This window comes from Malus domestica, chromosome 03, assembly GCF_042453785.1.
Source record: "Malus domestica chromosome 03, GDT2T_hap1".
In the NCBI taxonomy this organism is placed as follows: Eukaryota; Viridiplantae; Streptophyta; class Magnoliopsida; order Rosales; family Rosaceae; genus Malus; species Malus domestica.
The window spans coordinates 18,737,469-18,763,876 of NC_091663.1; the positions used below are offsets into that span (position 1 = coordinate 18,737,469).

The window sequence follows — 26,408 nt, forward strand, 5'->3', positions numbered from 1 at the left end:
AAACTAGTACCTAAGAAACAAGAAACAAAATTAGGTCAGGAACTTAAATAAAATCTGAAGCAAAGTAAAATAAAAGAAACAAAAATAATCCAAGGGATTAGCAAAATTGCTAATCCCCGGCAACGGCGCCAAAAATTTGATGCGTAAATAGATAAGCACACAAATTAAACCCTCTTTTGTCAAATTGTAGTAAAGATGTAAGTAGGGATCGTTCTAAACCGGGGATTAGGAGGGATTGCTAAACTCTTGAAAACTAACTCAATAATGTAAAAACAAAGTTTAAAACACTAAACTAGACTCAAAGAATGTAAAATTACAAGTTAAAACACTTAAACAAACATAAAACTCAAAACAGCAACCTAATGACTCAAAACTGCCTAAAACCACTTTCTGGGCAGTTTTGAGAACCTAACAAGAACTTGGACGAAGTTGGATGAAAACTTGGATCAAAACACTTAGAAACACAAATCAAAACACTTTCTAACTAATCTAAGACTTCAAAATAAAGGGGGATTTGTTTTGGACGAAAATTGAAAACAAAACAGAAACTTTAAAACAAAACAGATTGTAAAACGTTTTTGGATGAAAAGGATGGATAAAAGGCTAGTTAGGAGGTTCTTCTCCACACATGTCACACTTGCAAACAAAACGATTTTCAGTTGTTCTTCCAATAAGTTATGAAACTCAACACCCCAAGTTAATTAGATACGCTTAAATTAACCTTCAAGTTCTCCTTAAGTTAATGAATTGGATGGGAAAGCGCATACAACAATTCAAAGCATTCCTCAAAGGTTCCTTACGTGATGAGCACAATAAAGATACAATCAAGAATCATGAAGCACAATGAGAACTATAAGTGTTGACGAGGCATTCGTTACTATGATGAGCATGAAACTAGTGCCAAGAATTCATTCAACGCGATCGTTTTCAAGCGACCTTCACTACTTGTGATTATAAGATTGTAACTATTAGGTGAAACTCCCTCATAATCTAGCATCATATTCATGCATGAAAACTAAGCGTGCACTCTCAATCAACATACACAAATAAGTTATCAATCAAGTAGATGAACGAATTGAATCCACAACTTATGAAATAACAACTGAATGTAATCGAATCATATTGCAAGCATGTACATGGTTTCGAATCACCCCCCAACTAAGGGGGTTTAGTTCCTCATACTCACAACACAAAGTTTATTGAATTGAAACATTGAAAATATAAGAAAGATTACACCTAAAAGTTCCAGCAATCTGCAATAGACTAGCAAGCACATTCAAAAGCACTCATTCTTCCTTCTTGCTGCGGCACAAGGTATGGAGATGGTTTGGATGGGTTTTGGATGATGGAGAATGGTGGGAAGGTGTCTAGGATGGGTGTATGGCACGGCTAGGAAGGTTTGGGGTCAGAAAATATGGATTTGGGTGAAGGTTGGGCACGGCAAAGGTGAGGGAAAGGTTTCTGGCATGAATAGAGTTGTATGGATGTGTGTAGAATGTTTTGTGGCTGCAACAAGGAGGTTTATTTAAAGGAAAACAGAAATTAAAACCCTAGACTATTTTGGTAATCAGAAATTAAGTCAAAAGCTTATAGAAATAGGAAATCAAATCAGAAATTAAAGGAAATTGCAAGGGATATGCGGCAAGGAGATAAAAACACAAAAGGTATGTGTTTTAATGCCTAAAATCAGGAAAGAGCCCTCTCCCTTGCACGGCAAGGAAGAGGAAAGGGTAAGGGGGGTGCGGCACTTGTCCAAAAGGTTTCTAGGGCCTTTGTTTTGTGTCCTAGAATGCATATGAAGTCTTCAAAGTGGCTGGAACATAAGGACTTTTAGAATTAGGAAAGGTCAAACCAAAATAGGAAACCTTGGCTTAACATTCCTACTTCAAGTAGGAATCCTTGTTGGAGTAGGAATCCTTGTGTGAGTAGGAATCCATCTTCAATTAGGAATCCTTCGTTGATTAGGAATCCTTCGTCAATTAGGAATCCTTGGTTTATTAGGAATCCTAATTTCTTCAAGTCTTCAATTCATCCATTCCTTTTGCTCCAAACATGTGATAATCATTCCAAGCTCTATTTTGCTCCAAAAGGCTTCAAAATGCATACTTTGCCTTTAGAATCTGAAAACACACAAAAGTAACTTTAAACACTAAAATAGATAACAAAACATAACATAAATGCACGAGAACAAGCCACTTAAGTCGCATAAATATGCTCCTATCAGGCTCCCTTTGTCCGACGCCTTCATATTATTGTGCATTCAAGCCACGATTGGCAATTAAGGTCTTGGCAACCATGGGTGTTTTGTCCACCAAAGCACCTCCTGCTGAAGCATCTAGCATTTGTCTTTCAATGGGAAGAAGTCATTTGTTGAAATATTGAATGAAAAGCTCTTATTTCATTTGGTGTTGGGGACATGATGCAACAAGAGCCTTGAAACACTTATAATAGGCTGGAAATGATTCTCCTTGATTTTGTTGAATGCCACTAATCCGCTTCCTCAAAAGAATGATTCTTGACGTGGGAAAGAACTTCTCTAAAAACGCTCTTTTCATGCTCTCCCAAGATGTGACAGTTCCGGGAGCTAATTTGTACAACCAATCTTTAGCCTTGTCCTTTAGAGAGAATGGAAAAGCTTCATCTTCAATATGCTCCCATCAACATTAACTAGGGTCATGATTGAGCAAACCACTTCAAATTCTTTTAAATGCTTGTTTGGATCCTCCATGGACAGCCCATGGTACTTTGGAATGTGATGCAACAAACTGGACTTCAACTTGAACTCCTCAGTTTTCCTTTGAGTTGCCGTGGGGTATTGGATGCATAGAGGCATGGCATTGTCCAATGTCAAAGCGGAAAGTTCCTTGATTGTTCGGTTGTCCGCTGCCATGACTTGTGATTCCTTTAAATTCTAAGTCGTGGGCTCTTCTTCCTCTTCTACTCCTTCTTCTTCAAGCACGGGGTCAAGGCTAGGCGGATTAAATTCTTGCTGATTCCTCTTCCTTCTCAAAGTCTGCTCAAAATCGTCATCAAAGTCAAAGATATGCTCACGAACCGTTTGAGAACTCTGAGTCATACACTAGTACCTAAAAACAAGAAAACAAAAGAAGGTCAGAAACTAAAATAAAAACACACGAAAAAAATATAAAAAAAACAACAGGGGATTAGCAAAGTTGCTAATCCCCGGCAACGGCGCCAAAATTTGATGCGAAAATTAACACAAATTAAACCCTCTTATTGACAATTGTAGTACAGATGTAAGTAGGGATCATTCTAGACCGGGGATTAGGAGGGATTGCTAACCTACTCTAAACTGACTCAAAAACACAAAAATAAACTAAAAAACGCTTAACTAGACTCTAATGACTCAAAATAGGCTTAAAAGACTCAAAACAGCTTAAAACAACTAAATAGACTCAAACTAGACACTAGGAATGACTTTAGACGAAAATTGATTTTAGCTTGACTCAAAACACTTAAAAACACAAACTAAGACAGATTCTAACTAATTTGACACACTAAAGTAAAAGGGATTGGGTTTTGGACGAATTTTAAGTGAAAACAAGTGAATTAAAGACTTAAACAAAGTTGAACGAATTTGGTGAATTAAATGGATGATGGGCTAGCTAGAGGGTCCTTCTCCACACATGACACACTTGCATACAAATCAATCTCCAGTTGCTTTTTCGATAAACCATGAAAGACAATGCCCCAGATTAACCGTGCCATCACTAATTAACCCTCAGATTTTCCTTAAGGCATTGAATTGGATGAAATACGCATCATCAACCCAAATTATTCTTCAATAGTCCCTTACATACACATCATAATAGAGATACAATCAAAGATCATTAAGTTATATGAAAATCATAAGCATTGACAAAGCATTCGTAACTATGACATCATGATACTCATGCTAGGAATTTAACTTAACGCGATCGTGACCAGCGACCTTCACTACTTGTGAATATAAGTTTGTAACGATTATGTGAAACTCCCTTATATCCTAGCATCAGATTCAAGCATGCAAACTAAGTAGGCCTCCTTAATCAACATACAAGAATAAGTTTTGAATAAAACAGTTAAGCAAATTGCATTCACACTTTATGAAATCACAACTAGACTTCAATTCAAACTCATTGATCTTGCCTTGAGCTGCTATTTAGGGTATTGAATGCAAAGAAGGACGACATTGTCCAATCCCGAGGCTGAAAGTTCCTTAATTGTTCGATTGTCTACAGACATGTCTTGTTCATGTTCCTTTTCCTCTTCTTCAAATTCGGATTCAGAACTAGAACTAGGTGGATTGGGTTCTGGCTGCTTCCTCTTCCTTCTCAAAGTTCATTCAAAATCATCATCAAACTGTAATATATGCCCATGAACTGGTTGAGACCTTCTAGTCATAAAGTAGTACCTAAAACAAAGAAAACAAATCAAAACAAAATAAAAAACATAAGAAAAACAAAAACAGAAACAAAGGGAAGATTAGCAATTTTGCTAATCCCCAACAACGGCGCCAAAATTTGATGTGGTAAAAACTAACACACAAATTAAACCTTATAAATTATGCAATTGTAGTATGGATAAGTAGGGATTGTTCTAGGCCGGGGATTAAAAGGGATGCTAATCAACACAAATTAGACTTAAAAACTAAAAACTAGACAAAACTAACACAAAACACTAAAGGGGATGTTTTTGGACGAAATTTTGACTTAAAACAAGTAAATTGCAGAAACAAAGTAGGTTTGGACGAAAATTGGGTGAAGGGCTAGCTAAAGGATTCTTCTCCACACATGAAACATATGCATACAAATTGATTTCCGGTTATTATTCCTATAAACCATGAATGACAATGCCCCAAATTAACCGTGAACTGCACAAATTAACTCTCAAATTTTCCTAAGTTCATTGAATTGGACTTAGCGACACAACCAAATTATTTTTCTCAAGTTCGCTATGTATGAACAACATGATAGAGATACATATCAAAGATCATTAAGTTCTATAAAAATTATAAGCATTGACAAAGCATTCGCAACTATGAACTGCATGATACTCTTGCCAGGAATTTACTTAACTCAATCATGACTAGTGACTTTTACTACTTGCAAATATAAGTTCATAATTATTATGTGAAATTCCCTTATATTCTAGCATCAAATCCCTGCATGCAAACTAAGTATGCGTCCTTAATCAACATACAAGAATAAGTTCTCTATAAAACAGATAAGTAAATCACATTCATGGTTTACGAAACAATAACTGGATGTAATCAATTTATATAAAACATATGATCATGGCTTCGAATTCACCTCTAGCTAAAAAGAAATTTAGTTACACAAGTTTGTCATAGTTGAAAAGCAATCTAAAATAAACATTGAAACTAAAACTAAGGATAGAAATAACCCAAAACGCTCCAACAATCCAATGGCAAATTGCACAATCCTCGGATGCAGCATGGCTCAAAATTCATTCTCTCCTTCCTTTCTCTCGAGCATGGGACAAGTCTCTAAAATTCTCAGAAACCTATGCATACTGATGTATTTTCTCTCTAAAACTCTCTCTCTGAAAAATCCCCTCCTCAAAGTTACGGCACAATGTGTGTGTATATAGGCAGACCCATGACACCAATCCTTGGAGGACAAGGATAAGGCACGACACAATTCTAGGAGAAAAGGGATTAAATTGTTTGCATGATTTTAGGACTTAAATCAGATATGAATTGTTAAAACATGATAAGGATTCCCTTTTTCAGCTGGAGATAAGGAAAGATAGGATTAAAATAGGATAAGATAAGGTTAGTTTGAATAAGGTTGGATAAGATAAGATTGGATAAGGTCTTCTTGTTTTCAGCTGATTCCTTGTCTTCCAAGCCTTAATTTAATTCTTCCAGATTTGTAGCACATTTTTAGCATCATTTGTCACCAAAAACGTCCATCCATTATGCTCTATATGCATGCTATCCAATCCAAGTCCAAAACTGCTCCAAATTGCTTCATTTTGCCCTTTTTTGTCACCTTTGCCAATTGGACCTACAAACACACGAAAATAGCTTAAATCACTATAATAAATTGAAACTAACTAAGTAAATGCAAAGAACTAAGTTAACAAAGTCACATAAATATGCTCCTATCAGAGAGCAAAAGTATCTCATATCATGTTTTTTTTCCATGTCTTTTCCTTTGCCCTTGCTTTAGCTTGCAAGACAAGGAGAAAGAGGGCAATCAGTCGGAACCTGAAATCAAACTTCTGATCTGGAGTTGATTGCCTAGAACCTTTGTTTGATTTCTTACATTGCAATGCTCTCAAGTATTCATCTTTAACTGTTGTTGGAGCCGGGTTCAAATCACCAACACCTGAGAACGGTTGACACAATGTTGGCTCATACACTGAATCTATCAAATGGATGACTCAGCAAAAAGTGATGCTTTGAAAGACCATTCAAAGGCAAAGGTTGCCCACAACTTCTGTTGTGCAAGAAGCTGAAGCTGAAAGATCAACGATGGATCGATAGAAGTTCAAGGGAGAAAATAAGTGGTTGATTAAAAGGAAGACCAAAGTTCAATGATAGTAATCCTTCTCACAACCCAACAAGCACTACTTGAGTCTATGACGACCAAAGGACAAGAACGACCTTAACTATTATTCTGTCTCATGAGTTTATATCATTCAAATGATGTACAAAAAGGTAATCCAATTTTGAAAATTACTAATTAATTATCAAATGCATTAACAAGTTACAAAGATGCCACATGGATTGAAGTCTCAATAAGACAATCTATGGACTTGACACTACCAAAATTGTTGCATGCCCAAAGCATGACAGTCGTCACATGAATTCAAGTCCTAAAAGGACAATCTATGGACATGGAAATTTTAATACATCCCATGCCTGAAGTCTGATAGATGTATAGGTTTCAATAATTCAACACCTGAGAAGTGGAGATTAAAAATCCAAGCTCTATAATGCTTTATAGAAGGTTGTGATCCAAAATTTTCAAACAATTCATCTAATAAGAGTGATTGTCCTAAAAGAGACAATGTAAAGCCCTTGAAGATGCATTGATATCGAAAGTAATGAAATACTTACAAATAAGCAATGCGCATGCACATGAGAATTATGGGATCACAAATTGATGATTACTAGTGTTAATTTAGGTTTTACATTAGCTACTAGATATATCAATGAGCTGTGTTGATATTCAACCATGTTCTTTTGTTAGTTGACAAAATGAAAAATTATTGGCCAAAATGAAAATAGGCAATTATGCTACAATTTAGTAAGAACGTGAAAAAATGGACCTATATTACAAATCGCCAAATGATGTTGAACCCAGAAGGTTGCATATGGGCATTTATAGTACAATGAAATATACTCACATGATATGACACAAGGTTACTAATTGAAACCTGAAATTATGATATACTCTTGTAAACGAGTTCATATGAATGGAGATAGTTTACGAAGAGTTGTGAGATGCCCACAACATCTCTCCGTAAGTAATTTCATCAAGTATACATGCAAACAAGTTGCTTTGTATCAATTTCAAAGAGTGATGTGTCATGAAGTGTAGAAAATTCCTAAAGAATTCAAATTGCTTGAAGAAAGCCCTGTAAGGATAAAACACAAATTACATCTTGTATACCAGCGGATGGTATAAATTGCCTTAGTAAGTGCTTTCACATGATATTGTTGCAACATCCTAAATCTCTTGAAAGAGTTGATGATATTCAATTGGGACTCCTGAAGAGTCTATAAAGATAAAGTGTTAAAAAGAATATTGTCTCGAGTTGCAGATCGAACAATATGCCAACACGAATTCTTATCCACCGAAAGTTTATGGAATTAAAAACCATGTGAATTGAAGATCATGAGTTGAACACTCAAATAGTTAATTAATTTTTAGGCACTAAGAAAGATCATTCATCCTCGTGAGGGAAATGATGAACTGATATTTGGTCTAGAAGTACCACATCTTAGTAAAGTATATGCCTTGTATTTAGCAAAATACATTAATGAGTTATTACATTTCTTGTGGAGCACATCAACAAATGGGTATTGAAATGAAATAAAGTTTATCTATTGATACTCCAAGATATTATAGACATGTATTTGTTCTATTCCAAAGAACTCACCAAAAGCCAAAGTCTTATTGGGCAAGCAAAATCTGAATTGCTCTCTAGCTTGCATATAGACTGCTCACAAAAAGGGATTTCTATTTACATATGGAAATAGATTGATCATACAACGATCAAGGAAGCAAACATTTGTATTAAAATTTGGAGCACATGTGATCTACCTTCAAAAGCAAACACTCCAACTACCATGCATGACATCAAATTACATCAACTTTCTAATTAGTTAGATTGAGGAATTCGAAATCAGGGGAAGATACTCATTAGGGTGAGCATCCAAAATAGATCAAGGTTTTAATGAGGCAATAAATATTGACATATGACCATCCAAGGGGGAGTTGTAAATATGTATGTTCACTATTTGTTTTGAGTGGATGAATCATGCATGTGCAAGCAATGACATCATGCATGTGCGAGCAATGATGTCATTACCTATTCATTTATCTATATAATAAAGGCTAAAGGCCCTAACAAATAAGAGAAACCTATGGAGGAAAGGTAAAAAAAGAAGAGAAAATACCAATGAGTCAGGCTAGATAAAAGAGAGAAAATAGTGAGAGTTATATTGTACCTATTATTTCAAATAATGAAAGAAAATACTACTGCTGCCACAAGGATGTAAGCATCTTGCCGAACCTCATAAATATTGTGTTTTATTTACTTTATCTCTCAGCATGCATACTTTCAATTTCACAACACACCTCCCAAACATCTATAGTTTTTTAATTAAACTTTTAAATATTTAATTAACTTGCTTTGACTTAACACCTGTAATTACAAGTAAACTATTTCCATGTCATTCTTTTATTTTTCTAACTCAAATGAGTTTCGTGTATGCCCTTTTTACTAGCAGAATATTTATTTAGAGAGTTTTAACTAAACACCCCCGATACTGTTTACTTTTAACGAAATTTTTCATTAAAACTAAATTTTTTTTTTGAACTTTTCGTTAGATTTCCTTATTTATTAAGCATTTTAAGAGTTGTGGACTCACTTATTGATGTGATAATTTTTTTTTTATTTTAATTTTATCCAATTTTTGAATTTGAATCTTTATCCAATTCTTTATTTGTTGATCCTTTCTTTCCTGCTATAAATTGATTGTGAGAATCATTGTGGGTTTCTGAAAATTCGTTGTTGTGCTGGATTGATGACTATAACAGGCTTCATCAATTTCTATCTATTTAGAATTTCATAACGTACGTATTGCAAATAAGAATTACTAATGTACTAGTAGGTTGGTACATACTCAAATTAGGATTACATAATGTATCAATGGTTTGGTAGGTCATAAGTTCTACTTTCTATATTATTAACATTTACAATGTACCAGACATAGTAGTGTGGAACATTATAAACTAAAACTAGATTGGGTACTAAACTCCTGCAAATATAAGATACAATGAAAATTAGCAAATTTTCTTCCATAGTATGCACCACAAAAATAAAAACTTTACCAAATGTCTAGTACGTTCTAAATTAATATTATTTTATAAACGAAACTATCATTATATGTCAACATAACATTTCAATATTATTTTAAGAACGAAACTATCATTATATGACAACATAACATTAATTGACGTACCAAACTCCTGGTACATTCTAAATTAATAGTATTTCAAGAGCGGAACTATCATTATGTGTCAACATAACATAATTGACGTACCAAACTCCGGGTACGATCCAAATGCTTATTACTTGCAAATGCATAGTGTTGGTTATATGCAAAACTCCAGTTGCTAAAGTAATGTTGTGTGAAGTTCTTGAATATCAATAGCGTACCAAATTTAGAAAATGTAACCTGGTATATTAATTCAAGTGAAATCTCTAACAAATATAGAAGGAAAATTAGATTAAATCTTCGCTGGCAGTATGATAAAAATTTCAATGGCGTTACAATTGAAACTTCAAAGATAGTACAATAAAAATTCCAAAATAGTAAGATAGATACTACAATTTGGGGATAGATTATCATGTTTCGGTGGTTTACATTTAAAAAACTTTATTGTGAAGTTAAAACTACAATATATATGTACATGATTTTAGGACTTTTGATATCTCATTTGGATTTTAATTGGTATATTATATTGGCAACTTGGGTAATTTTTCATCATAAAAAAAGGCTACTTTTAATACGTCTAACAACTAAATTGTAGGAAGATGCTTAATAAAAAGAACAATACTTGGCTACTCAAAGATGAGTAGGAATTCCTACTCAAAACTCTTAGCATTTTAAACACAGAGTTTTGTACTTATGATCAGAATCGTTCATACTGTGAATCACACTATAAAGATCATCTCTGCAAAAAATAAATTAAAACTGAGGTCGTTTAGGCAATCTATTGCAGCAAATACATAGACAATTCGTAATGCTTTTACCAATACCGTTCATTTGTTTTTAAACAGTTCGATGACTAAACGACCTTAATTTTAATTGATTTTTTGCAGATGTGATCTTTATAAGGTGATTTATAATATGAACGGTTCTGATCATAAACACGAAGTTCTATAAATTGACAACGAACAATTTTGAGGAATTTTAAATAGGAGTTTCTGCTCATCTTTAAATAGCCAAGTATTGTTCTAATAAAAAATCTAGAAGGCACGAATGTTTAATCTCAAAATTTCAAAATATGGGCATCAATATCAAAATGTTCCTTCTTTATGTATTAAATCTCTAATTAATGATAAAAGACAAAATAGATATAACTCTCGGATCATGTTTGTTCACTACTATAAGCTATGATGTATGTTCACTATACACTTAATTATTTGCTACTGCTACGTGTCCTTTTATTTAACCTTAGTTAATTTTTTTTTTCAAAATTGAAAAAGGAACATTTAATATGAAAGTTAACCAAAGATAAGTGAAATGACACGTGACAAATAAACTGATGTATAGTGAGCATATACCATAGTTATTGAGGTAAGCAAAAATGCTCTCTATGACTCTTAAAGTCTAAAGAATTAATTTAGACTATATCATAGTAGATAGGGTGTTGATTTTTCTATCCATGCGTCCCAAGTTCAAAACTCCTCCTTCTCCTAAATTATTGTAATAGTTTCGAACTCTGCTTCCCCATAATAATAATAACAATCTTTTTTTTTAATTTTTTTTTATAAATATAATTTTAAAAGGCCCCATATATGATATCATTTAATTGAATACATATTATAGGACCATTATTTTCTGGGCCCATGGCACATGATGAGAAGGACCGAAATGCTCAAGGCCCATGGAGCGTAGTCCGGTAAGCTAGACTTAGGCCTATTGAAGGTATTACTCGTCCCTCAAGTAAGAAAACCCTAATTAAGGTCAAATTAGGATATCTTGGGGGATTAGGCAACATAATCATGATTCTTGAAAGATTGGGTATTTTTCCTAGATTTCCTCCTAAATAGTCTCCCAATTTAATGAAGATTACTCTCCTTGCAATGACTCTCAAGATTCCTATAAAAACACTAGTTTGGGTATTTATCAAGGAGGTCTGATATTCGCTACAACACACATATTCTCTTGATGCCTAGCAAAGGCCCTTACGTCATTGTCTGCATGTACATAGAGAACTTATCTCTCAATGCCTTGTAATAAGTTATTAATTAAGAATAATTTACTTTGTTCTTCTTTATAGGCAGTCCTATTCAGATTCAACCACACCCCTTAATCAATTCCTTCTCCCTTCATCTAAGATCATGTGTACGTGAATTTGGTTCCAACACATATCACAATCATTTGTTCTTTTGGCCACCATTTAAAGGTCATTTAATTTTCATTTGATTTGGAAACCATTTAGTTTTCCATAAATTGAAAGAGTTTAGGGCTTAGGTAACTCTATATGGCCTCTAAATTGAACAATTTTTCCTAAACCCTAAAGAGTTTACAGTTCATCACAAACATGTTACCATTATTATAACTAGTGCTTTGTTTGACACATATAGGTGACTCTATATGGTCTCTAAATTGAACAATTTTTCTGAAATGAACTCTAAATGACAATAAAAAGCATGAACGGTTATGATATTTGTACAATGAAATCATATCGCTTAAAGATGAATAAAGAGTGAGGGAAAATGACAGTTTACTTTAGATGACTATAATTTAATGGATGGTGAATTTTAATCAAATGTAAAGAGGCACACACATTATCCCAACCAATAATGTTTTAGTGCTGTCAGACCAATCTCAATGTCTTGTTTCCACACACACATTATAATCCAACCCACTGTAAAAAATTAAAATGCTTTTATTTCACCCGCTATTCTTCCTAAAATCACCTCTAATATATATCTAAACTCCTTTTTAATATTTAATAACAAAAAATATTAGAGTATTGAAAAGTCCAGCCGAGTCTTTACTCACGCTAGGGCCTCCCTTCCAATATTTGTTTTGGTTAGAATTCCAGAATTTGGTCACTTCCCACCAATTGTTACTCTCCTTCCTTCCCTCTCTCATAACCCCCAACGCAACCCCCTTTCCTACCCTCGCGACCAAGCCACATGCAGCATTCCAAAATTTCATCCTCATGCTCCATATCTAAATTCACGACAACTCAATCCCAACTCTCCAAGCCCAATTCCTTCTTCTAGTCTCCCATTTCATGTTTCAAAATTTTAAATAATTATTTTATTAGTAAAATATTTTGAACAACTATTATATATTATTAAATTAGAGGAACATAAAATAAAGAAAATATTTATTTGAAGGAATTGAGATAGTTGCAGAGAGATAGAGATGGTGAATAGAGAAGAGATTTTTTATTTTTTATTTTTTTTTGTTGTTGCTGCTTTGGTCCCTACAAGAGCATATAATTGGCATTAAACTTTCTTTATTAAAAAGCGAGTGGGGTGATAAGATAAGGGAGTGAATTTACCAGCACTCTAAAATATTAGACAGGCCTTGTTTGAAGGGGGCGAGGAAATCTAATTTCTAAATAATATTAGATGATTCAGTGACGCCATCTGAATTTACCAAATGATGTTTCACCTCATCCTTGAGATTTTGAGGTTGTTGAGAGGGAAAAAAAGGTTAATTGTGGGACATGTTGGCCTTAGAAAGTTGGAGAAAGGCAAGGTTAATTGTGGGGCCCGTTGGCCTTAGAAAGTAGAAGGAATAAAATGTTATTGGTGCGATCCTTGACATCAGAAAGATAGAGGAAAGAGAAATGGGTTTAGAAGAGGCAACAAAAATAGTCTTTGTAGTAGTTGCTTGGGGAGAGATTAGGAAGTAGCAATCAATGTATTCTGGTAGTTTCACATATATATATGGGTCTTTCTTCGACATGATGGCACTAAATTTTGAGGGTGCCATCTGCTCGTAAGCTTAGTTTTTCCCTATTTTACTTGTAAACAGGTGAAAAACAAAACAAAAATCATGAGTTTCGCATGAAAGACTCGTTGTCACACTGCATGTAAAGCATGGAGAGAATGTGCAATTAATACGCGTGCACTATTTTGGTTGTCGTTGATAGCGCATTAGACATGAAACGAGGAAAGAGGGATTTGATTCATGAACATAGAGCCCCAAAGTGGAATAGATCGAGATGAGAAACTATCTCCACTTCGGGAAAGTGAATGAGAATCCAGGGAGTGGTACTTGCTCCCCAAGCACCTAAGCTCTATAAAAATTGAGTTTGGACATGAGGCTTGACCATGAGGCTTGACCATTTTGCTTGAACATGAGGCTTGACCATTTAAATTATACAAGTTTGAGCAAGAAATGGTGCATGGTTTACCTGATTTGCAAGAGATTGAAGAAACTTCTGAAAGGTGTGTTACTGCCAAGCATCAACAGAGATGCATTTTCAAGAAACCAAGCATGGAGGGCCTATGCAAATCCCAACCATGCAGAAAATAGATACTTCCCAACATCTATTGATGACTGTACTAGAATGCGTTGGGTCTATCTTCTAAGACTCAAGCCAGTTGTGTTATGTGTTTTGTGTTTTTAAGAAGACAATTGTAAAGTTGTGAAGTGGAAACAAACTCAAGAAGTGGAGGACAAATAGAGGTGGTGAATACACCTCACCGGACTTCAAAACATTTTGTGAAGATGTTGGTCTAAAACAGAAACTGACAATTGCCTATTCACCTCAGCGAAATGGTGTTGTAGAGAATAGGACAACTGTGGAGATGGTGAAGTGTATGCTACATGAGAAGAAATTGAATATGCCTCACAATCTATGGAGAGAAGTAGTTAATACTGCAGTACATTCGCTGAACAAGTGCCTTACTAAGTCACTAGACAAGATCACTCCATTTGAGGCTTAAATTGGAAGAAAGCCATGAATTAAGCACATGACAATCCTTGATTCAGTGTGTTATGCTCTAGGACTTGCTCATCTCAGACACAAGCTTGATGAAACAAGCAACACATGCATATTTATTGGATATGAATTATTATGAAAAGAGATGCAGGCTGTATAACTTGAGAACCAAGAAAGTAATTCTCTCAAGAGATGTAATCTTCAATGAGTACAAACTGGGATTGGGAAGCAAACAAAGAGAAGAATGTGAGTGTCCACTGGACAATAAGAGTAAATTGTACAAATGGTCCCTCAACTTTAATCAAATTGGAGCAATGGTCCCTCAACTAAAAATCCATTACCATTGGTCCCTCAACTTATCAAAATGTGTAGCTATAGTCATTTTCATCAATTTTGTCAAAAATTTGTCAAAATAAGCTATGTTGGAATGACCATTTATATAATTAGGGTTCATTAACTCATCAAAGTGTATAATTATGGTTCTTTTTGTCAACTATGTCAAAAAATTTGTCAAAACGAGTTATATTGGAAGGACCATTGCTACAATTGGGTTAAAGTTAAAGGACCATTTCTCCACTTGAATTAAAGTTCAGGGACCAATGGTAATGGATTTTTAGTTGAGGGACCATAGCTACACGTTTTGATAAGTTGAGGGACCAAAGGTAATGGATTTTTAGTTGAGGGACCATTGCTCCAATTTGATTAAAGTTGAGGGACCATTTGTACAATTTACTCGGACAATAATGCCATTAAAAGGTAGATTTTGATAATTGAAGAATCTGATTCAAAAAATCAAGTAATTCAAAGTGAAGCTTCAAGTTCACAGTCCAATGCCAATGGCAGTTCACCAAGTTCAACTACTGCAAAAATAAAAAGAAAAACATATATCTTCTTCTTCTATTTTATTTTTTATTTCTAAGTTTTATTTATACACAAAATAAAAATTGTTTTTTATTATTTAAATATTTTAATCGACATGACAATATTTAATTACACTCCTGAGACCCAATTAAGTGCCACATCAGCACATAATAAAATTTTTGACAGAATTTTGACGAAGGGACTACATTGATTTGCGATACCCATTTTCAAGGGCCATTTTGATGGGATGAGCTAATTTCAGAGACCATTTATGACAAAAAACGATTTAGAAAATAAAATCTCAAAATCAAAGGTTTGATGCGCAGATCATTGAAGTTTGAATATTAAACTGTAATTCCTCGAGACAAACCAAATATTGAGCCTTATATTCTTGGAAATACCTGGATCTCTAGTTTATGGAGAATTTTATGGTTTGTGATTCCGATTTCTTTAGAAGATGATATTGCTATTTTAGTACAGACATATCAAAATCAAAAATTTGATGCGCAGATCAATGAAGTTCAAATATTAAACTATAATTCCTCGAGACGAACCAAATATTGAACCTTATATGCATCAAAAGATCTGGATGTCTAGTTTATAGAGAATTTTACAGTTTGTAATTCTGTTTTTTCTAGGAGACGTTATTGCTATTTTAGTGCAGACATCCCAAAATCAAAGATTTGTTGTGCATATTAGTGAATTTCGAATATTAAACTGTAATTCTTTGAGATGAACCAAATATTGAGCCTTATATGCTTGGAAAATCTGGATGTCTAGTTTATGGAGAATTGTATGGTTCATGTTTCGATTTTTTTAGTAGACGTTATTGCTATTTTAATATAGACAACGCAGAATGATGATTTTTTTTTTTTTGCAGATTTGCGAATATTGTCAAGATTTTGGAGATTTAGTAGCGTCCAAGGCACAAGTGGGGACACCACCTTAAAAGGAGGAGTATTTAGGTCTTCTGATCTGACCATTGAAGGTGGAAGAGGCACAAGATTAAATCAACGGACATGTTGATTACCTAAGCGGAAAGTAAGTTCTTATGGAAATTATTTCTTCATATTGTTGGCGCTCAAAAGCACCATCCATGGGTCAAATGAGCTTGTATTCTGAGAACTCTTAGAATTTTAACCAGAATTAACGTAGAATAAAGATTATTAATAGTAGGGTTTAATAAGGTTTGATCATTGTGTGTGAATTTATTGATAAATTTTAATTTTATTGTTAATTTTATTTTGTACTTAATAGTAACTATGCAATACGATAAAAAAAGCAATCCGCATTAAAATTTAAGTTGGATGTAGAAAGAGGTTACATAGCTTGTGTCATATCCACAACCACAATGGTGAGTGGGAATTAGGGTAGTGTTGCATATTGTAAGGACTATTTTTATAATATCAATGAACTAGAGATTTCTTCTTAAACCATTTTCCATTTCCACGAAATATAAAAACAAAAAATAATTCAATCATAGCTTCAACATTTACAACAATTTTGAACCAATTCAATCTTCCGTAATATGGCCAAAAACGATACCTTGAACCATTTCTCAATCCACGAGCCACTCCACGTGGGGTGAGGTTGATGGTTTGAGGGGCCTACCCTACCTCTATTGGGTCAAATCCATGCTTTACTGATTAGCTTCATAAGGGCTTAAAGAGGCTGAGTAACTGTGTTAGCAATTCTGTTGCCCTCCTAAAATTGTACCGCATGGCCTAAAAATATATTAGAGAAAGTATGCGGCCTAGTGCCAACCAGTGTCAAGTGTCATATCATAAAGCTGGGTTGCAACTTGCAACTACAGAAATTTATACGGCCTTGCGGAATCTGCTACCTCAAGGCCTCCTCAATTCTACGAATTCTGAAATATTTTACACATCAGTTGGAGATATCATCTACTATGAATCTTTGAGAGCTTACACTCCTCAATCATTGTAATCAATGGGGTTGCTTCACGCATGATCGGAAAGTTCCAAATTCATGTTGCGAAGCTTTAGACTAAGAAGGCCATTTCATTACCGACGTCTGAGTAATATTCATTGTAGTTAAAGGTATTCCAAAAATTGAGAGAGTCCAAACTCCCCATGTTTAGGTGACTTGAGGTAGCAGAGGTGCAGTTCTTTCATATTCTTGTCAAATGTTTGTTTTGTTGCAATCACCTGCAAAACAGATACACATGCATGTTATTGACAGGCTCATCCGTATTTTGAATATGATATTTCGGACCACTAGTTTTCATTTTAATGTTCTACAAAAACTATACTTTAGAATTTAACTGCACAAATCCTCTATAATGTCCTCATTGCAAATTTGCACGACCATCTACTTAAGCACCCGAAGTAACCGAGGGTGCCATGACACATGAATGCATATATAAAAGCAAACCCAATTTCCTTGGATGACTTGGGTGTTCCAGGAAACATAGTATGCATTGCGTTTTAAGCACATCAAGATCCAAAACTTAAGCACAGGTTGAAGTTTACATAGTATCCCAATAACAAACCTAGCAACAGAGAGGAGTATATTTATGTGACATAGTTAGCTTGTTTCCTTCTTGGGAGCAGCCTCTCCATAAATGGGGGTAAGGCTAGCCGACATTCACCTCTCCCAGACCCTGCGTAAAGCGGGAGCCTTGTGCACTGGGTACGACCTTTTTATAGTTAGCTTGTTTCCTTGCATTTACGTAGTTAATTTCTACTTTTTAGAGTGTTTTAAGCCATTTTCGTGTGTTTGTAGGTTCAAATGGCAAAAGTGGCAAGAAAAGGCAATTTGGAGCATTTTAGAGCAGTTTTGGGCTTGGAATGGATAGCATATGAATGGAGCAAGGTGGATGAACATTTTTGAAGATAAAAAAAGGCTAGGAATGTGCTAAAGAGTTGAAGAAATTAACTCAAGACATAGAAGGTACGGAATCAGCTAAAGAGAATGAACATTATTCAAAACCTTATCTTATCCTAACCTTATCCTAATCCTATTCTACCTAAATTCCAGCTGCAAGGGGGAGTTATTTTAGGACATCTAAAAACCTGATTTCTAGAAGGCCTTACCTTATCCTAAAAGGGTGTCGTATACCTTATCCCTTGTCCTTCTAGGAACCTGCCACAACACATTATTTCTAGAAGCCTAGAAATCTGTCGCACCCTAGATCCCTGCCCCTGTTGGTTTGTGCTGTGCAATCCCTTTCCAACACAACCTTTGGAGTGCCAAATCCTTCTTCAAAACTACCTTGTGCCGTGTGCCCTCAGCCTATAAATACACCACAATGTCGCACCCACCAAACATAAGAGCCTAAGATAAAAAAAACACACTTGTGCTGCAGCTTTGCAAGGAAGGAGAAGAAGAAGCTTGGAGTCGTGCCTGCCATTCAAGACCTTTGGGATTGTTGGATTGTTTCTAGGTGTATTCTATCTTTTATTTTCAATGTTTAATTTTAATTGTCTTTGTTTAATTAATTGCAAACATGAGGAACTAACTTCGTTTTAGCTAGAGGTGAATTCAAAGTCATGAACATATATGTGATATGAATTGATTACATCCAATTATTATTTCATAAATCATGAGTGCAATTTACTTAACTGTTTGATTGATAACTTATTCTTGTGTGTTGATTAAGGGGGCCCACTTGGTTTGCATACATGAATTTGATGCTAAAATATAAGGAAATTTCACCTAATAGTTATGAACTTATATTTACAAGTAGTGGAGGTTGCTAGTCACGATCGCGTTAAGTAAATTTCTGGTAGGAGTATCATGCAGTTCATAGTTACGAATGCCATGTCAATACTTATGATTTTCATAGTACTCAATGATCTTTGATAAGTATCTCTATTATGCAGTTCATGTAGGGAACTTGATAAGAACAATTTGGTTACGTCGCTGAGTCCAATTCAATGAATTTAGGAAAATCTGATGGTTAATTTGTGCAATTCACGGTTAACTTGGGGCATTGTCATTCATGGTTTATAGGAAGAATAACTGGAAATCGATTTGTATGCATATGTGTCATGTGTGGAGAATGACACTCTAGCTAGCCTTCCACCCCCTTAATTCACCCAATTTCGTACCCTTTGGTTTGTTTGTTTAAATCTTAAATTCGTCAAAACAACCCCCCATTTAGTATTCTGAGTCTTTTTAATTTAATTTTCGTCCAAACTTCCCTTTAGTTCCTGTTTCAAGTCAATTTAACTTAGTTTGTGTGTTTTGAGTCAGTTTAGCTTATTTTGAATAGTTCAAGTTTAGTTTTTTGTTTTTGAGTCTAGTTTAGTGATTTAGAGTTTAATTTGTGTAGATTAGCAGCCCTCCTAATCCCCGGCCTATAACGATCCCTACTTACACATACTACAGCTATCAAAAAGAGGGTTTAAGTTTGTGTGCTATTTATATCACATCAAATTTTTGGCGCCGTTTCCGGGGATTAACAAAATTGCTAATCTCCTTTTGTTTCTCTTCGTGTCTTTTATTTTGATTTCTGATTTTGTTTTGTTTTGTTTTCTTTTTTTTAGGTACTAGTTTATGACTCGAAGTTCTTAACCTGTTCGTGCACATATCTTGGAGTTTGACGACGGTTTTGAATGAACGTTGAAAAGAAAGAGGAAGCAACCAGAATCTAATCCATCTAGCTTTAGCCTTGAATCCGAATTTGAAGAAGAAGAGGAAGAGGAAGAACAATCCATGGTTGTGGATAATCGAACAATCAAGGAACTTTCAGCCTCGGGATTAGACAATGATGTGCCCTTATGCATTCAATATCCTAGGGCGGCTCAAGGCAAGACCGATGAGTTCAAATTAAAGTCTAGCTTGCTGTATCACATTCCCAAGTACCATGGGCTGTCTATGGAAGATCCAAACAAGCATTTGAAGGAATTCGAATTAGTATGTTTGAGCATGACCCCAATCAACGTGGATGGGAACATTCTGAAGATGAAAGTCTTTCCATTCTCTCTTTTTGAAAAGGCTAAGGATTGGTTATTCGAATTGGTACCTGGAACCGTCACTTCTTGGGAAAGCATTCTTAGAGAAATTCTTCTCAACTTCAAGAGTCATTCTTTTGAGGAAGAGGATTAGTGGAATTCAACAAAGCCAAGGAGAATATTTTCCAGCGTATTATGAGCGTTTCAAGACACTAGTTGCATCGTGCCCTCAACATCAAATGAAGGAAGAACTTTTGATTCAATATTTCTACGAAGGACTTCTTCCAATTGAGAGACAAATGTTAGATGCCTCGGCAGGAGGTGCCTTGGTTGATAAAACACCAGTTGATGCAAAGATATTAATCGTGAATCGAGCCTTGAATGCACAACAATACGAAGGAGTTGGACAGAGAGACCCCCCACGGCAATATCAAGTTAATGAGGTAAGATCCAATGACCGAAATTCAATCTCAATTGGCTAATCTCACTATTCTTGTGTCACAAGTTGTTGAAGTATCCAAAATGCAATGAACAAGTACTTGTGGCGTGTGCTCTATGCAATGACACCCTTCTAATCAATGCTCTCAATTGATAGAGAATGGGGGATAGGAAAGTGTCAATGCCATTGGTTATCAAGGCCAAAATCAGCCAAAATATGATCCATACTCCAACACTTTCAATCCAGGCTGGAGAGATCACCCAAACATGAAGTGGAGGGAGCCACAACAACCTCAACAACAAGGCGGATTTAGACAGCCACCTCCTGGGATATTTCAAAGGCCATTCGCACCAACACAACCCCATCCATAATCTGCCCAACCAAATTCAGGTTCGTCAATGGATAGCGATAAAATTCTTCAAATACTAACTTCATTGACGCAGGGATTACAAAATCAAGCCAAAGAGGTGGGCGAATTGAAGAATCAAATGGGGCAAGTGGCAAAATTCATGGGACAGTTTGGAGAACAAGGCAAATTGCCTAGTTCAACAATTGTTAATCCAAAGGGAGGATTTGAAACCGCCAAGGCTATCACATTGCGAAGTGGCAAGGAGGTTGGAACCGACCCATAAACATCCAAATCCAACCAAAAGAAGGACAAAAAGCTACTGCTTGAGGAGGAAAAAGAAGACAATGCCACGACAAGGGTAGAACAACCTTTGCCGCAGCCTCCTAAAGCCTCTAAACCATCCAACACAGGTAAGTTACATCCAAGTTCAAGTACTTCTAACCTTATTCCACCGATTGTTCCTTTCCCTCGCAGATTTATGCAATCTAAGAAAGAAGAGAATGAAAAAAAAAACATTCTGAAGACGTTTAGGAAGGTGCAAGTCAATATCCCACTCCTTAATGCAATCAAACAAGTTCCAAAATATGCCAAATTTTTTAAAGAACTTTGCACGACAAGGAAGAGGATTTCGAACAAAGAAGTGGTACGGGTAAGTGAGAACGTTTCAGCAGTTTTACAAAGAAAACTGCCCCCTAAATGCAAGGATCCAGGTAGTTTCACAATCCCTTGTGTTATTGGCAATACTAAATTTGAGCAAGCTATGTTAGACTTAGGTGCATCAATTAATGTCATGCCCTACTCTATTTATGCATCTATAAACCTAGGAGAGCTAAAAAATGATGGAGTTATTCAATTAGCCGATCGTTCTAATGCATATTCGAAAGGAGTTTTGAAAGATGTTTTGGTGCAGGTTAATCATTTAATCTTTCTAGCCGATTTCTATGTGCTTAAGATGGAAGATTAGGCTCATTCTACTCCATTGCCGATCCTACTTGGAAGACCCTTCATGAAAACAGTCTGCACCAAGATAGATGTGTTCAAGAGGACGTTGACAATGGAATTTGATGGCGACATTATTGATTTCAATATTTCTGAAGTCATAAGGTATCCTTTTGATGATCATTGTGCATTAGGCAAAGCGGGAGCCTTGTGCACTGGGTACGACCTTTTTTTTTATACTCGATTCATTGGCGCAGGAATACCTTAAAGACCTAAATGGGGATGCCCTTGAAATAACCATTACAAAAGGAATGAGACTCAAAGACCAAGGGGCAAAACTTATGCACAGGAATGAGGATCCCCTTGCCGTGCCCAATTGTGAAGAAGTGGCCGAGATGGTGGCTGCCCTTGAATCGTTGCCACAACATGTTGGTAAGCCTTCAAACCCAAATTTAATTCCCATTTCTACTCATAAGTTGTTACCCTCAGTAATTCAGGCACCCCCTCGAGCTTAAACCATTACCAAATCATTTAAAGTACGTTTTCTTAGGAGACCAAGAGACTTTGCCGGTCATAGTCTCTTCTACACTCACGGCAGGAGAGGAGAAATTGGTTAGGGTATTGAAGGAGTACAAAACGACCATTAGATGGACCTTGGCCGATATCAAGGGAATAAGACCTACAACATGCATGCATGCATAGCATACTTTTAGAAAAGGGGGCTAAACCATCTTGAGAGGCTCGATGCCAACTCAACCCTCAAATGATGAAAGTTGTGAAAAAGAAGATTATCAAGCTTCTTGATTGTGGAGTGATCTACCCAATTTCGGATAGTCGTTGGGTTTCACCGATTCAAGTTATTCCAAAGAAATCGAGAGTCACTGTGGTGAAGAATGCAGAAAACGAACTTGTGCCCACCCGTATCCAAACAGGTTGGAGAGTTTGCATCGATTATACGAAGCTCAACGCCACCACAAGAAAGGATAACTTTCCCCTGCCATTCATTGATCAAATGCTTGAAAGGTTAGCTGGTCATTCGTTTTATTACTTTCTTGATGGTTATTCAAGATATAATTAGATTGTTATAGCTCCGGACGATCAAGAAAATGCCATTTTTACTTGTCCATTTGGTACCTTTGCTTATCGTTGAATGCTATTCGGTTTATGCAATCCACCAGCCACGTTTCAAAGATGCATGGTAAGTATCTTTTTAGATTTTGTTGAGAAGATTATAGAAGTCTTCATGGACGATTTTAGTATTTTTGGTGATTCGTTTGATGATTGTTTAAGCTAATCTCACATTAATCTTGAAACGATGCATCGAAACTAACCTTGTTTTAAATTGGGAAAAATGTCACTTTATGGTAAAACAAGGCATAGTTTTAGGTCACATAGTTTCAGAAAAGGGAATTGAGGTTCATAAATCGAAAATAGATCTTGTACGCTACTTACCCTCTCCCACTTCGATGAGAGAGGTTCGATCTTTTCTTGGACATGCAGGATTCTATAGACGATTCATCAAAGATTTCTCGAAGATCTCCACACCCCTATGTCGACTCCTACAGAAGGATGTGCCATTTAAGTTGGACGATGAATGTGTGAAGGCCTTCAATCACCTCAAAAAGATGCTAACTTCGGCCCCTATCATAGTTCCACCAGATTGGAGTCTTCCTTTTGAGCTTATGTGCGATGCCTCAAATTATGCAATATGGGCTGTTTTGGGACAAATGAAGGACAAGCAACCGCATGTCATCTATTATGCATCTCGGACCTTGAATGACACTCAATTGAACTACTCCACCACTAAAAAAGAACTCTTTACTATTGTGTTTGCTTTAGATAAGTTTCGTTCTTATTTATTTGGAACTGAAGTCATCATCTATTCTGATCATGCAGCTTTGAAATATTTACTCATAAAGAAAGAGGTCAAACCAAGGCTTATTCGTGGGATGCTTCTTCTCCAAGAGTTCGATATCGAAATCCGAGACAAGAAAGGAAGTGAGACCGTGGTGCCTAACCACTTGAGCCGGTTGGTACATGATGAGGAGCCATTACCCATCCCAGAAGCATTCTCAGACGAGGAGTTGTTGTCCATTGAGGTAAGTGAGCCATGGTATGCCGATTTAGTGAATTATTTGGTGTCTAAACAAGTTCCAAGAACCCTAAACAAGCACCAACGTGACAAACTTAAAAAGGATGCATGGTTTTATGTGTGGGATGACACGTACTTGTGGCAATTACTGCCCTAATCAGATTCTTCGTAGGTGTGTGCATGATTCTGAGTTTAATTCAATTTAACTTTCTGTCACACTTATGCATGTGGGGATCATTTTGGCACTCAAAGAACAGCACTTAAAGTTCTAGAATGTGGATTTTGTTGGCCTACTATATTTAAGGATGCTAGAACTTTTAACATAACCTGTGATCGTTGTCAAAGAATAGGGAATATAGGTCCAAGATACCAAATGTCACAAGCCCCAATCTATTATGTCGAAATTTTTTATGTTTGGGGTATCGATTTCATGGGTCCTTTTCCTTCATCTCATGGTTTCAATTATATTTTACTTACGGTTGATTATGTATCAAAATGGGTGGAAGCAAAAGCCACCCGTACTAATGATTCCAAAGTGGTTGCAGATTTTGTTAAAACTAACATATTTGCCAGATTTGGGATGCCAAGAGTACTTATAAGTGATGGGGGTTCCTATTTTTGCAATCGAACCATTGAGGCGCTGCTCAAAAAGTATAATGTCACGCATAAGGTTTCAACACCTTATCATCCTCAAACAAGTGGGCAAGCCGAGGTTTCTAATTGAGAAATCAAGCAGATTTTGGAGAAGACAGTTAGGCCAACTCGAAAAGATTGGAGCTTGCATTTAAATGATGCACTGTGGGCGTATCGTACAGCCTACAAAACACCAATTGGGATGTCTCCATTTCGGCTCATCTATGGGAAATCGTGTCATCTTCTAGTTGAGTTGAAGCACAAAGCGTATTAGGCAGTCAAAACATTCAATATGGACATAGATGCGACCGGCATTCATAAGAAGCTTCAATTGAATGAGCTTGAGGAGATTAGGAACGAGGCTTATGAGAATGCTCATATTTACAAGGAGAAAACGAAGGCATGCCATGACAAGATGATTTGTAGCAAGACGTTCTCAAACGGGCAGAAAGTGTTACTTTTCAACTCTCGCCTTCGATTGTTTCCAAGTAAGTTGCGTTCTAAATGGGTTGGTCCTTTTGTTGTTACTAATGTCTTTCCTTATGGTGCAGTCCAAATTCAAAGTTTAAGGACAGGACATGAATTCAAAGTGAATACACACCGTTTGAAGCCCTACTATGAGAATTTCGAGGGGCATGTCGTGGAGGAAATAACCTTCCATGTTGTGAACCCTAATGGAGCTTAAAATGAGGTATCATCCGGCTGGAAGACGTTAATGCAAACGCTTCTTGGGAGGCAACCCATGCGTTTTATAGGAGCATATTTATGCGACTTAGTTAGCTTGTTTTCTTGCATTTTCATAGTTAGTTTCTATTTATTATAGTGATTTAAGCTATTTTCGTGTGCTTGTAGGTCCAAATAACAAAGTTGGCAAGAAAATGCATTTTGAAGCATTTTAGAGCAGTTTTGGGCTGGAATGGATATCTTACATATGGAGCATAAGGAATGGACGAATTTGAAGTTCAAGAAAGGCTAGGAATGTGCTAAAGAGTTGAAGAAATTAATTCAAGACATTGAAAATAAAGAATCAGCTCAAAAGAATGAGATATTATCCAAACTGCCTTATCTTATCCAAAACTTTATCCAACCTTATCTCATCCAAACTAACCTTATCTTATCTTATCATATCCTAATCATATCCTACCTTAATTCCCGCTACAAAGGGGACTCCTTATCACATTAGAATACCTAATATCTGATTCTAGAAGCCCTGAAACAATTCAAATAACCTGTTCCTTTTCCCCCTAGAAATCTGGCGAATTTAATCCCTTTCTAGAAGCTTTGTGCTGAATTTCCTAGTCCTATTCCTCTAGGATTGTGTAATCCTTCTCCTCCACTACTTTGTGCAAAACCCTAGCTTATAAATACATATTTTCCGCCACAATTCAAACCACCACCCTCTACCATTAGATCACCACAAATTCATCCCATTGTGTTGCAGTTGTGCAAGGAAGGAGAAGAAGGAGCCACCTGAAGCCATGCTTACCATTTAACATTGGATTGTTGGAGCGTTCTTAGGTGTTTTCTATCTTTTATTTTTAATGTCTAATTTAAGTTATCTTTGTTTAATTGCGAACATGAAGAACTAATTTCTTTTTAGTTAGAGGTGAATTCAAAGCCATTATTATATGATTTTCAAAGAACTTAATGACCTTTGATATGTTTTCTATCATGCTTTTCATAGTTAGGGGACTTGAGAAGGATAATTTGGTTATGATGCATATCCCGTCCAATTCAATGAAATAAGGAAAATCTTATGGTTAATTTGTGCTGT

General features: G+C 35.8%; 1 pseudogene; it reads right to left on the reverse strand.

The window, feature by feature from the left end:
• Positions 1 to 17,125: 17,125 nt before the first annotated feature.
• Positions 17,126 to 26,408, reverse strand: part of LOC114819227 (uncharacterized) — a 33,132-nt pseudogene continuing 23,849 nt past the window's right edge.